Source organism: Heptranchias perlo, unplaced genomic scaffold, assembly GCF_035084215.1.
Source record: "Heptranchias perlo isolate sHepPer1 unplaced genomic scaffold, sHepPer1.hap1 HAP1_SCAFFOLD_65, whole genome shotgun sequence".
Lineage (NCBI taxonomy): Eukaryota > Metazoa > Chordata > Chondrichthyes > Hexanchiformes > Hexanchidae > Heptranchias > Heptranchias perlo.
The window spans coordinates 196,276-212,974 of record NW_027139677.1 but is presented as its reverse complement, the minus strand read 5'-3'; positions in this window follow the sequence as shown (position 1 = coordinate 212,974).

The window sequence follows — 16,699 nt, the reverse complement described above, 5'->3', positions numbered from 1 at the left end:
CAAACAAACATTGCACCAAACACACGTTCCACCAAACACACATTGCACCTAACACACATTGCACCAAACACACATTGCACCGAACACACATTGTACCGAACACACATTGCACCAAACACACATTGTACCTAACACACATTGCACCAAACACACATTGTACCTAACACATATTGCACCAAACACACCTTCCACCTAACACACGTTGCACCAAACACACATTGCACCAAACACACTTTGCAACAAACATACATTGCACCAAACACACGTTCCACCAAACACACATTGCACCTAACACACATTGCACCAAACACACATTGCACCGAACACACATTGTACCGAACACACATTGCACCAAACACACATTTTACCTAACACACATTGCACCAAACACACATTGTACCTAACACACGTTGCACCAAACACACATTGCACCAAACACACGTTGCACCAAACACACATTGCACCAAACACACGTTGCACCAAACACACATTGCACCAAATACACATTGTACCTAACACACGTTGCACCAAACACACTTTACAACAAACATACATTGCACCAAACACACGTTCCACCAAACACACATTGCACCTAACACACATTGCACAAAACACACATTGCACCGAACACACATTGTACCGAACACACATTGCACCAAACACACATTGTACCTAACACACATTGCACCAAACACACATTGTACCTAACACACGTTGCACCAAACACACATTGCACCAAACACACGTTGCACCAAACACACATTGCACCAAACACACGTTGCACCAAACATACATTGCACCAAATACACATTGTACCTAACACACGTTGCACCCAAAACACATTGCACCAAACACACATTGCACCAAACACACGTTGCACCAAACACAAATTGCACCAAACACACATTGCACCAAACACACATTGCACCAAACACACATTGCACCTAACACACATTGTACCAAACACACTTTGTACCTAACACACATTGCACCGCACACACATTGCAACAAACACACATTGCACCGAACACACATTGCACCAAACACACATTGCACCAAACACATATTGCACCAAACACACCTTCCACCTAACACACGTTACACCAAACACACATTGCACCAAACACACTTTGCAACAAACATACATTGCACGAAACACACGTTCCACCAAACACACATTGCACCTAACACACATTGCACAAAACACACATTGCACCAAACACACGTTGCACCAAACACACATTGCACCAAATACACATTGTACCTAACACACGTTGCACCCAAAACACATTGCACCAAACACACATTGCACCAAACACACGTTGCACCAAACACAATTTGCACCAAACACACGTTGCACCAAACACACATTGCACCAAACACACATTGCACCAAACACACATTGCACCTAACACACATTGTACCGAACACACGTTGCACCAAACACACGTTGCACCAATCACACATTGCACCAAACGCAAATTGCACCAAACACACATTGTACCTAACACACATTGCACCGAACACACATTGCACCAAACACACATTGTCCCTAACACACATTGCACCAAACACACATTGCACCAAACACACATTGCACCAAACAAACATTGTACCAAACAGACGTTGCACCAAACACACGTTGCACCTAACACAAATTCGACCTAACACACATTGCACCAAGCACAGATTGCACCAACACACATTGCACCAAACACACATTGCACCAAACACACATTGTACCTAACACACATTGCACCAAACACACGTTGCACCAAACACACGTTGCACCAAACACACATTGGACCTAACACACATTGCACCAAACACACATTGCACCAATCACACATTGTACCGAACACACATTGCACCATACACACATTGCACCAAACACAAATTGTACCTAACACACATTGCACCAAACACACATTGCACCAAACACACATTGTACCAAACACACTTTGTACCTTACACACATTGCACCTAACACACATTGCACCAAACACAAATTGTACCTGACACACATTGCACCAAACACACATTGCACCAAACACACATTGTAGCAAACACACATTGTACCGAACACACATTGCACCATACACACATTGCACCAAACAAAAATTGTACCGAACACACATTGCACCATACACACATTGCACCAAACACAAATTGTACCGAACACACATTGCACCAAACACACATTGCACCAAACACACATTGTACCGAACACACATTGCACCATACACACATTGCACCAAACACAAATTGTACCGAACACACATTGCACCAAACACACATTGCACCAAACACACATTGGACCAAACACACTTTGTACCTTACACACATTGCACCTAACACACATTGCACCAAACACAAATTGTACCTGACACACATTGCACCAAACACACATTGCACCAAACACACTTTGTACCTTACACACATTGCACCTCACACACATTGCAACAAACACACATTGCACCGAACACACATTGCACCAAACACACATTGCACCAAACACATATTGCACCAAACACACCTTCCACCTAACACACGTTGCACCAAACACACATTGCACCAAACACACTTTGCAACAAACAAACATTGCACCAAACACACGTTCCACCAAACACACATTGCACCTAACACACATTGCACCAAACACACATTGCACCGAACACACATTGTACCGAACACACATTGCACCAAACACACATTGTACCTAACACACATTGCACCAAACACACATTGTACCTAACACATATTGCACCAAACACACCTTCCACCTAACACACGTTGCACCAAACACACATTGCACCAAACACACTTTGCAACAAACATACATTGCACCAAACACACGTTCCACCAAACACACATTGCACCTAACACACATTGCACCAAACACACATTGCACCGAACACACATTGTACCGAACACACATTGCACCAAACACACATTTTACCTAACACACATTGCACCAAACACACATTGTACCTAACACACGTTGCACCAAACACACATTGCACCAAACACACGTTGCACCAAACACACATTGCACCAAACACACGTTGCACCAAACACACATTGCACCAAATACACATTGTACCTAACACACGTTGCACCAAACACACTTTACAACAAACATACATTGCACCAAACACACGTTCCACCAAACACACATTGCACCTAACACACATTGCACAAAACACACATTGCACCGAACACACATTGTACCGAACACACATTGCACCAAACACACATTGTACCTAACACACATTGCACCAAACACACATTGTACCTAACACACGTTGCACCAAACACACATTGCACCAAACACACGTTGCACCAAACACACATTGCACCAAACACACGTTGCACCAAACATACATTGCACCAAATACACATTGTACCTAACACACGTTGCACCCAAAACACATTGCACCAAACACACATTGCACCAAACACACGTTGCACCAAACACAAATTGCACCAAACACACATTGCACCAAACACACATTGCACCAAACACACATTGCACCTAACACACATTGTACCAAACACACTTTGTACCTAACACACATTGCACCGCACACACATTGCAACAAACACACATTGCACCGAACACACATTGCACCAAACACACATTGCACCAAACACATATTGCACCAAACACACCTTCCACCTAACACACGTTACACCAAACACACATTGCACCAAACACACTTTGCAACAAACATACATTGCACGAAACACACGTTCCACCAAACACACATTGCACCTAACACACATTGCACAAAACACACATTGCACCAAACACACGTTGCACCAAACACACATTGCACCAAATACACATTGTACCTAACACACGTTGCACCCAAAACACATTGCACCAAACACACATTGCACCAAACACACGTTGCACCAAACACAATTTGCACCAAACACACGTTGCACCAAACACACATTGCACCAAACACACATTGCACCAAACACACATTGCACCTAACACACATTGTACCGAACACACGTTGCACCAAACACACGTTGCACCAATCACACATTGCACCAAACGCAAATTGCACCAAACACACATTGTACCTAACACACATTGCACCGAACACACATTGCACCAAACACACATTGTCCCTAACACACATTGCACCAAACACACATTGCACCAAACACACATTGCACCAAACAAACATTGTACCAAACAGACGTTGCACCAAACACACGTTGCACCTAACACAAATTCGACCTAACACACATTGCACCAAGCACAGATTGCACCAACACACATTGCACCAAACACACAATGCATCAAACACACATTGCACCTCACACACATTGCACCAAACACACGTTGCACCAAACACACATTGTACCTAACACAAATTGCACCAAACACACATTGCACCAAACAAACATTGTACCTCACACACATTGCACCATACACACATTGCACCAAACACACATTGTACCTAACACACATTGCACCAAACACACATTGCACCAAACACACATTGTACCAAACACACATTTTACCTAACACACATTGCACTAAACACACATTGTACCTAACACACATTGCACCAAACACACATTGCACCAAACACACATTGTACCAAACACACATTGTACCTAACACACATTGCACCAAACACACATTGAACCTAACACACATTGCATCAAACACACATTGCACCGAACACACATTGTACCAAACACACATTGTACCTAACACACATTGCACTAAACACACATTGTACCTAACACACATTGCACCAAACACACATTGCACCAAACACACATTGTACCAAACACACATTGTACCTAACACACATTGCACTAAACACACATTGTACCTAACACACATTGCACCAAACACACATTGCACCAAACACACATTGTACCAAACACACATTGTACCTAACACACATTGCACCAAACACACATTGTACCTAACACACATTGCATCAAACACACATTGCACCAAACACACATTGCACCAAACACACATTGCACCAAACACACGTTGCACCAAACACACATTGCACCAAACACACATTGCATAAAACACACATTGCACCAAACACACTTTGCACCAAACACACCTTCCACCTAACACACATTGCACCAAACACACATTGCACCAAACACACATTGCACCAAACACACCTTCCACCTAACACACATTGCACCAAACACACATTGCACCAAACACACATTGCACCAAACACACCTTCCACCAAACACACATTGCACCAAAACACATTGCACCAAACACACATTGCACCAAACACACATTGCACCAAACACACCTTCCACCAAACACACATTGCACCAAAACACATTGCACCAAACACACATTGCACCAAACACACGTTGCACCAAACACACGTTGCACCAAACAAACATTGCAACAAACACACATTGGACCTAACACACGTTGCACCAAACACACATTGCACCAAACACACATTGTACCAAACACACATTGTACCTAACACACATTGCACCAAACACACATTGTACCTAACACACATTGCATCAAACACACATTGCACCAAACACACATTGCACCAAACACACATTGCACCAAACACACGTTGCACCAATCACACATTGCACCAAACACACATTGCATAAAACACACATTGCACCAAACACACTTTGCACCAAACACACCTTCCACCTAACACACATTGCACCAAACACACATTGCACCAAACACACATTGCACCAAACACACCTTCCACCTAACACACATTGCACCAAACACACATTGCACCAAACACACATTGCACCAAACACACCTTCCACCAAACACACATTGCACCAAAACACATTGCACCAAACACACATTGCACCAAACACACGTTGCACCAAACACACGTTGCACCAAACAAACATTGCAACAAACACACATTGGACCTAACACACGTTGCCCCAAACACACGTTGCACCAAACACACGTTGCACCTAACACACATTGTACCTAACACACGTTGCACCAAACACACGTTGCACCAAACACTCGTTGCACCAAACACACGTTGCACCTAACACACATTGTACCTAACACACGTTGCACCAAACACACGTTGCACCTAACACACGTTGCACCTGACACACGTTGCACCAAACACACATTGTACCTAACACACGTTGCACCAAGCACACGTTGCACCAAACACTCGTTGCACCAAACACACGTTGCACCTAACACACATTGTACCTAACATACGTTGCACCAAACACACATTGCACCAAACACACATTGTACCAAACACACATTGTACCTAACACACATTGCACCAAACACACGTTGCACCAAACACACATTGTACCTAACACACATTGCACCAAACACACATTGCACAAAACACACTTTGTACCTAACACACATTGCACCTCACACACATTGCAACAAACACACTTTGTACTTTACACACATTGCACATAACACACATTGTACCAAACACACTTTGTACCTAACACACATTGCACCTCACACACATTGCAACAAACACACATTGTACCTGACACACATTGCACCAAACACACATTGCACCAAACACACATTGCACCAAACACAAATTGTACCTGACACACATTGCACCAAACACACATTGCACCAAACACACATTGTACCAAACACACTTTGTACCTAACACACATTGCACCTCACACACATTGCAACAAACACACATTGCACCAAACACACATTGCACCAAACACACCTTCCACCTAACACACGTTGCACCAAACACACATTGCACCAAACACACTTTGCAACAAACACACATTGCACCAAACACACGTTGCACCAAACACACATTGCACCTAACACACATTGCACCAAACACACATTGCACCGAACACACATTGTCCCTAACACACATTGTACCTTACACACATTGCACATAACACACATTGTACCAAACACACTTTGTACCTAACACACATTGCACCTCACACACATTGCAACAAACACACATTGTACCTGACACACATTGCACCAAACACACATTGTACCTAACACACATTGCACCAAACACACATTGCACCAAATACACATTGTACCTAACACACATTGCACCAAACACACATTGCACCAAATACACATTGTACCTAACACACATTGCACCAAACACACGTTGCACCAAACACACATTGAACCTAACACACATTGTACCTAACACACGTTGCACCCAACACACATTGCACCAAACACACATTGCACCAAACACACATTGCACCAAACACACTTTGTACCTAACACATATTGCACCAAACACACATTGCACCAAACACACATTGCACCAAACACACCTTCCACCTAACACACATTGCACCAAACACTCGTTGCACCAAACGCACATTGCAACAAACACACGTTGCACCAAACACACGTTGCACCTAACACACGTTGCACCTAACATACATTGTACCTAACACACGTTGCACCAAACACACGTTGCACCAAACACACGTTGCACCAAACAGACATTGCACCAAACACACATTGTACCTAACACACGTTCCACCAAACACACATTGTGCCTAACACACGTTGCACCAAACACACGTTGCACCAAACACACATTGCACCAAACACACATTGCACCAAAGACACGTTGCACCTAACAAACCTTCCACCTAACACACGTTGCACCAAACACACATTGCACCAAAGACACGTTGCACCTAACAAACCTTCCACCTAACACACGTTGCACCAAACACACGTTGCACCAAACACACATTGCACCAAACACACATTGCACCAAAGACACGTTGCACCGAACAAACCTTCCACCTAACACACATTGCTCCAAACATACATTGTACCAAACACACATTGTACCTAACACACATTGCACCAAACACACATTGCACCAAAGACACATTGCACCAAACACACATTGTACCTAACACACGTTCCACCAAACACACATTGTGCCTAACACACGTTGCACCAAACACACGTTGCACCAAACACACATTGCACCAAACACACATTGCACCAAAGACACGTTGCACCTAACAAACCTTCCACCTAACACACGTTGCACCAAACACACATTGCACCAAAGACACGTTGCACCTAACAAACCTTCCACCTAACACACGTTGCACCAAACACACGTTGCACCAAACACACGTTGCACCAAACACAAATTGCACCAAACACACATTGCACCAAACACACATTGCACCAAACACACATTGCACCTAACACACATTGTACCAAACACACTTTGTACCTAACACACATTGCACCGCACACACATTGCAACAAACACACATTGCACCGAACACACATTGCACCAAACACACATTGCACCAAACACATATTGCACCAAACACACCTTCCACCTAACACACGTTACACCAAACACACATTGCACCAAACACACTTTGCAACAAACATACATTGCACCAAACACACGTTCCACCAAACACACATTGCACCTAACAAACATTGCACAAAACACACATTGCACCAAACACACGTTGCACCAAACACACATTGCACCAAATACACATTGTACCTAACACACGTTGCACCCAAAACACATTGCACCAAACACACATTGCACCAAACACACGTTGCACCAAACACAATTTGCACCAAACACACGTTGCACCAAACACACATTGCACCAAACACACATTGCAGCAAACACACATTGCACCTAACACACATTGTACCTAACACACGTTGCACCAAACACACGTTGCACCAATCACACATTGCACCAAACGCAAATTGCACCAAACACACATTGTACCTAACACACATTGCACCGAACACACATTGCACCAAACACACATTGTCCCTAACACACATTGCACCAAACACACATTGCACCAAACACACATTGCACCAAACAAACATTGTACCAAACAGACGTTGCACCAAACACACGTTGCACCTAACACAAATTCGACCTAACACACAATGCACCAAGCACAGATTGCACCAACACACATTGCACCAAACACACATTGCATCAAACACACATTGCACCTCACACACATTGCACCAAACACACGTTGCACCAAACACACATTGTACCTAACACAAATTGCACCAAACACACATTGCACCAAACAAACATTGTACCTAACACACATTGCACCAAACACACATTGCACCAAACACACATTGTACCAAACACACATTTTACCTAACACACATTGCACTAAACACACATTGTACCTAACACACATTGCACCAAACACACATTGCACCAAACACACATTGTACCAAACACACATTGTACCTAACACACATTGCACCAAACACACATTGTACCTAACACACATTGCATCAAACACACATTGCACCGAACACACATTGTACCAAACACACATTGTACCTAACACACATTGCACTAAACACACATTGTACCTAACACACATTGCACCAAACACACATTGCACCAAACACACATTGTACCAAACACACATTGTACCTAACACACATCGCACTAAACACACATTGTACCTAACACACATTGCACCAAACACACATTGCACCAAACACACATTGTACCAAACACACATTGTACCTAACACACATTGCACCAAACACACATTGTACCTAACACACATTGCATCAAACACACATTGCACCAAACACACATTGCACCAAACACACATTGCACCAAACACACGTTGCACCAAACACACATTGCACCAAACACACATTGTACCAAACACACATTGTACCTAACACACATTGCACCAAACACACATTGTACCTAACACACATTGCATCAAACACACATTGCACCAAACACACATTGCACCAAACACACATTGCACCAAACACACGTTGCACCAATCACACATTGCACCAAACACACATTGCATAAAACACACATTGCACCAAACACACTTTGCACCAAACACACCTTCCACCTAACACACATTGCACCAAACACACATTGCACCAAACACACATTGCACCAAACACACCTTCCACCTAACACACATTGCACCAAACACACATTGCACCAAACACACATTGCACCAAACACACCTTCCACCAAACACACATTGCACCAAAACACATTGCACCAAACACACATTGCACCAAACACACGTTGCACCAAACACACGTTGCACCAAACAAACATTGCAACAAACACACATTGGACCTAACACACGTTGCCCCAAACACACGTTGCACCAAACACACGTTGCACCTAACACACATTGTACCTAACACACGTTGCACCAAACACACGTTGCACCAAACACTCGTTGCACCAAACACACGTTGCACCTAACACACATTGTACCTAACACACGTTGCACCAAACACACGTTGCACCTAACACACGTTGCACCTGACACACGTTGCACCAAACACACATTGTACCTAACACACGTTGCACCAAGCACACGTTGCACCAAACACTCGTTGCACCAAACACACGTTGCACCTAACACACATTGTACCTAACATACGTTGCACCAAACACACATTGCACCAAACACACATTGTACCAAACACACATTGTACCTAACACACATTGCACCAAACACACGTTGCACCAAACACACATTGTACCTAACACACATTGCACCAAACACACATTGCACAAAACACACTTTGTACCTAACACACATTGCACCTCACACACATTGCAACAAACACACTTTGTACTTTACACACATTGCACATAACACACATTGTACCAAACACACTTTGTACCTAACACACATTGCACCTCACACACATTGCAACAAACACACATTGTACCTGACACACATTGCACCAAACACACATTGCACCAAACACACATTGCACCAAACACAAATTGTACCTGACACACATTGCACCAAACACACATTGCACCAAACACACATTGTACCAAACACACTTTGTACCTAACACACATTGCACCTCACACACATTGCAACAAACACACATTGCACCAAACACACATTGCACCAAACACACCTTCCACCTAACACACGTTGCACCAAACACACATTGCACCAAACACACTTTGCAACAAACACACATTGCACCAAACACACGTTGCACCAAACACACATTGCACCTAACACACATTGCACCAAACACACATTGCACCGAACACACATTGTCCCTAACACACATTGTACCTTACACACATTGCACATAACACACATTGTACCAAACACACTTTGTACCTAACACACATTGCACCTCACACACATTGCAACAAACACACATTGTACCTGACACACATTGCACCAAACACACATTGTACCTAACACACATTGCACCAAACACACATTGCACCAAATACACATTGTACCTAACACACATTGCACCAAACACACATTGCACCAAATACACATTGTACCTAACACACATTGCACCAAACACACGTTGCACCAAACACACATTGAACCTAACACACATTGTACCTAACACACGTTGCACCCAACACACATTGCACCAAACACACATTGCACCAAACACACATTGCACCAAACACACATTGTACCTAACACATATTGCACCAAACACACATTGCACCAAACACACATTGCACCAAACACACCTTCCACCTAACACACATTGCACCAAACACTCGTTGCACCAAACGCACATTGCAACAAACACACGTTGCACCAAACACACGTTGCACCTAACACACGTTGCACCTAACATACATTGTACCTAACACACGTTGCACCAAACACACGTTGCACCAAACACACGTTGCACCAAACAGACATTGCACCAAACACACATTGTACCTAACACACGTTCCACCAAACACACATTGTGCCTAACACACGTTGCACCAAACACACGTTGCACCAAACACACATTGCACCAAACACACATTGCACCAAAGACACGTTGCACCTAACAAACCTTCCACCTAACACACGTTGCACCAAACACACATTGCACCAAAGACAAGTTGCACCTAACAAACCTTCCACCTAACACACGTTGCACCAAACACACGTTGCACCAAACACACATTGCACCAAACACACATTGCACCAAAGACACGTTGCACCGAACAAACCTTCCATTTAACACACATTGCTCCAAACATACATTGTACCAAACACACATTGTACCTAACACACATTGCACCAAACACACATTGCACCAAAGACACATTGCACCAAACACACATTGTACCTAACACACGTTCCACCAAACACACATTGTGCCTAACACACGTTGCACCAAACACACGTTGCACCAAACACACATTGCACCAAACACACATTGCACCAAAGACACGTTGCACCTAACAAACCTTCCACCTAACACACGTTGCACCAAACACACATTGCACCAAAGACACGTTGCACCTAACAAACCTTCCACCTAACACACGTTGCACCAAACACACGTTGCACCAAACACACGTTGCACCAAACACAAATTGCACCAAACACACATTGCACCAAACACACATTGCACCAAACACACATTGCACCTAACACACATTGTACCAAACACACTTTGTACCTAACACACATTGCACCGCGCACACATTGCAACAAACACACATTGCACCGAACACACATTGCACCAAACACACATTGCACCAAACACATATTGCACCAAACACACCTTCCACCTAACACACGTTACACCAAACACACATTGCACCAAACACACTTTGCAACAAACATACATTGCACCAAACACACGTTCCACCAAACACACATTGCACCTAACAAACATTGCACAAAACACACATTGCACCAAACACACGTTGCACCAAACACACATTTGACCAAATACACATTGTACCTAACACACGTTGCACCCAAAACACATTGCACCAAACACACATTGCAACAAACACACGTTGCACCAAACACAATTTGCACCAAACACACGTTGCACCAAACACACATTGCACCAAACACACATTGCACCAAACACACATTGCACCTAACACACATTGTACCTAACACACGTTGCACCAAACACACGTTGCACCAATCACACATTGCACCAAACGCAAATTGCACCAAACACACATTGCACCTAACACACATTGCACCGAACACACATTGCACCAAACACACATTGTCCCTAACACACATTGCACCAAACACACATTGCACCAAACACACATTGCACCAAACAAACATTGTACCAAACAGACGTTGCACCAAACACACGTTGCACCTAACACAAATTCGACCTAACACACAATGCACCAAGCACAGATTGCACCAACACACATTGCACCAAACACACATTGCATCAAACACACATTGCACCTCACACACATTGCACCAAACACACGTTGCACCAAACACACATTGTACCTAACACAAATTGCACCAAACACACATTGCACCAAACAAACATTGTACCTAACACACATTGCACCAAACACACATTGCACCAAACACACATTGTACCAAACACACATTTTACCTAACACACATTGCACTAAACACACATTGTACCTAACACACATTGCACCAAACACACATTGCACCAAACACACATTGTACCAAACACACATTGTACCTAACACACATTGCACCAAACACACATTGAACCTAACACACATTGCATCAAACACACATTGCACCGAACACACATTGTACCAAACACACATTGTACCTAACACACATCGCACTAAACACACATTGTACCTAACACACATTGCACCAAACACACATTGCACCAAACACACATTGTACCAAACACACATTGTACCTAACACACATTGCACCAAACACACATTGTACCTAACACACATTGCATCAAACACACATTGCACCAAACACACATTGCACCAAACACACATTGCACCAAACACACGTTGCACCAAACACACATTGCACCAAACACACATTGTACCAAACACACATTGTACCTAACACACATTGCACCAAACACACATTGTACCTAACACACATTGCATCAAACACACATTGCACCAAACACACATTGCACCAAACACACATTGCACCAAACACACGTTGCACCAATCACACATTGCACCAAACACACATTGCATAAAACACACATTGCACCAAACACACTTTGCACCAAACACACCTTCCACCTAACACACATTGCACCAAACACACATTGCACCAAACACACATTGCACCAAACACACCTTCCACCTAACACACATTGCACCAAACACACATTGCACCAAACACACATTGCACCAAACACACCTTCCACCAAACACACATTGCACCAAAACACATTGCACCAAACACACATTGCACCAAACACACGTTGCACCAAACACACGTTGCACCAAACAAACATTGCAACAAACACACATTGGACCTAACACACGTTGCCCCAAACACACGTTGCACCAAACACACGTTGCACCTAACACACATTGTACCTAACACACGTTGCACCAAACACACGTTGCACCAAACACTCGTTGCACCAAACACACGTTGCACCTCACACACATTGTACCTAACACACGTTGCACCAAACACACGTTGCACCTAACACACGTTGCACCTGACACACGTTGCACCAAACACACATTGTACCTAACACACGTTGCACCAAGCACACGTTGCACCAAACACTCGTTGCACCAAACACACGTTGCACCTAACACACATTGTACCTAACATACGTTGCACCAAACACACATTGCACCAAACACACATTGTACCAAACACACATTGTACCTAACACACATTGCACCAAACACACGTTGCACCAAACACACATTGTACCTAACACACATTGCACCAAACACACATTGCACAAAACACACTTTGTACCTAACACACATTGCACCTCACACACATTGCAACAAACACACTTTGTACCTTACACACATTGCACATAACACACATTGTACCAAACACACTTTGTACCTAACACACATTGCACCTCACACACATTGCAACAAACACACATTGTACCTGACACACATTGCACCAAACACACATTGCACCAAACACACATTGCACCAAACACAAATTGTACCTGACACACATTGCACCAAACACACATTGCACCAAACACACATTGTACCAAACACACTTTGTACCTAACACACATTGCACCTCACACACATTGCAACAAACACACGTTGCACCAAACACACATTGCACCAAACACACCTTCCACCTAACACACATTGCACCAAACACACGTTGCACCAAACACACATTGCACCTAACACACATTGCACCAAACACACATTGCACCGAACACACATTGTCCCTAACACACATTGCACCAAACACACATTGTACCTAACACACATTGCACCAAACACACATTGTACCTAACACACGTTGCACCAAACACAAATTGCACCAAACACACGTTGCACCAAACACACATTGCACCAAACACACATTGCACCAAACACACGTTGCACCAAACACCCATTGCACCAAACACACATTGCACCAAACACACATTGCACAAAACACACTTTGTACCTAACACACATTGCACCTCACACACATTGCAACAAACACACTTTGTACCTTACACACATTGCACATAACACACATTGTACCAAACACACTTTGTACCTAACACACGTTGCACCTGACACACGTTGCACCAAACACACATTGTACCTAACACACGTTGCACCAAGCACACGTTGCACCAAACACTCGTTGCACCAAACACACGTTGCACCTAACACACATTGTACCTAACATACGTTGCACCAAACACACATTGCACCAAACACACATTGTACCAAACACACATTGTACCTAACACACATTGCACCAAACACACGTTGCACCAAACACACATTGTACCTAACACACATTGCACCAAACACACATTGCACAAAACACACTTTGTACCTAACACACATTGCACCTCACACACATTGCAACAAACACACTTTGTACCTTACACACATTGCACATAACACACATTGTACCAAACACACTTTGTACCTAACACACATTGCACCTCACACACATTGCAACAAACACACATTGTACCTGACACACATTGCACCAAACACACATTGCACCAAACACACATTGCACCAAACACAAATTGTACCTGACACACATTGCACCAAACACACATTGCACCAAACACACATTGTACCAAACACACTTTGTACCTAACACACATTGCACCTCACACACATTGCAACAAACACACATTGCACCAAACACACATTGCACCAAACACACCTTCCACCTAACACACGTTGCACCAAACACACATTGCACCAAACACACTTTGCAACAAACACACATTGCACCAAACACACGTTGCACCAAACACACATTGCACCTAACACACATTGCACCAAACACACATTGCACCGAACACACATTGTCCCTAACACACATTGCACCAAACACACATTGTACCTAACACACATTGCACCAAACACACATTGTACCTAACACACGTTGCACCAAACACAAATTGCACCAAACACACGTTGCACCAAACACACATTGCACCAAATACACATTGTACCTAACACACATTGCACCAAACACACATTGCACCAAATACACATTGTACCTAACACACATTGCACCAAACACACATTGCACCAAATACACATTGTACCTAACACACATTGCACCAAACACACGTTGCACCAAACACACATTGCACCAAATACACATTGTACCTAACACACGTTGCACCCAACACACATTGCACCAAACACACATTGCACCAAACACACATTGCACCAAA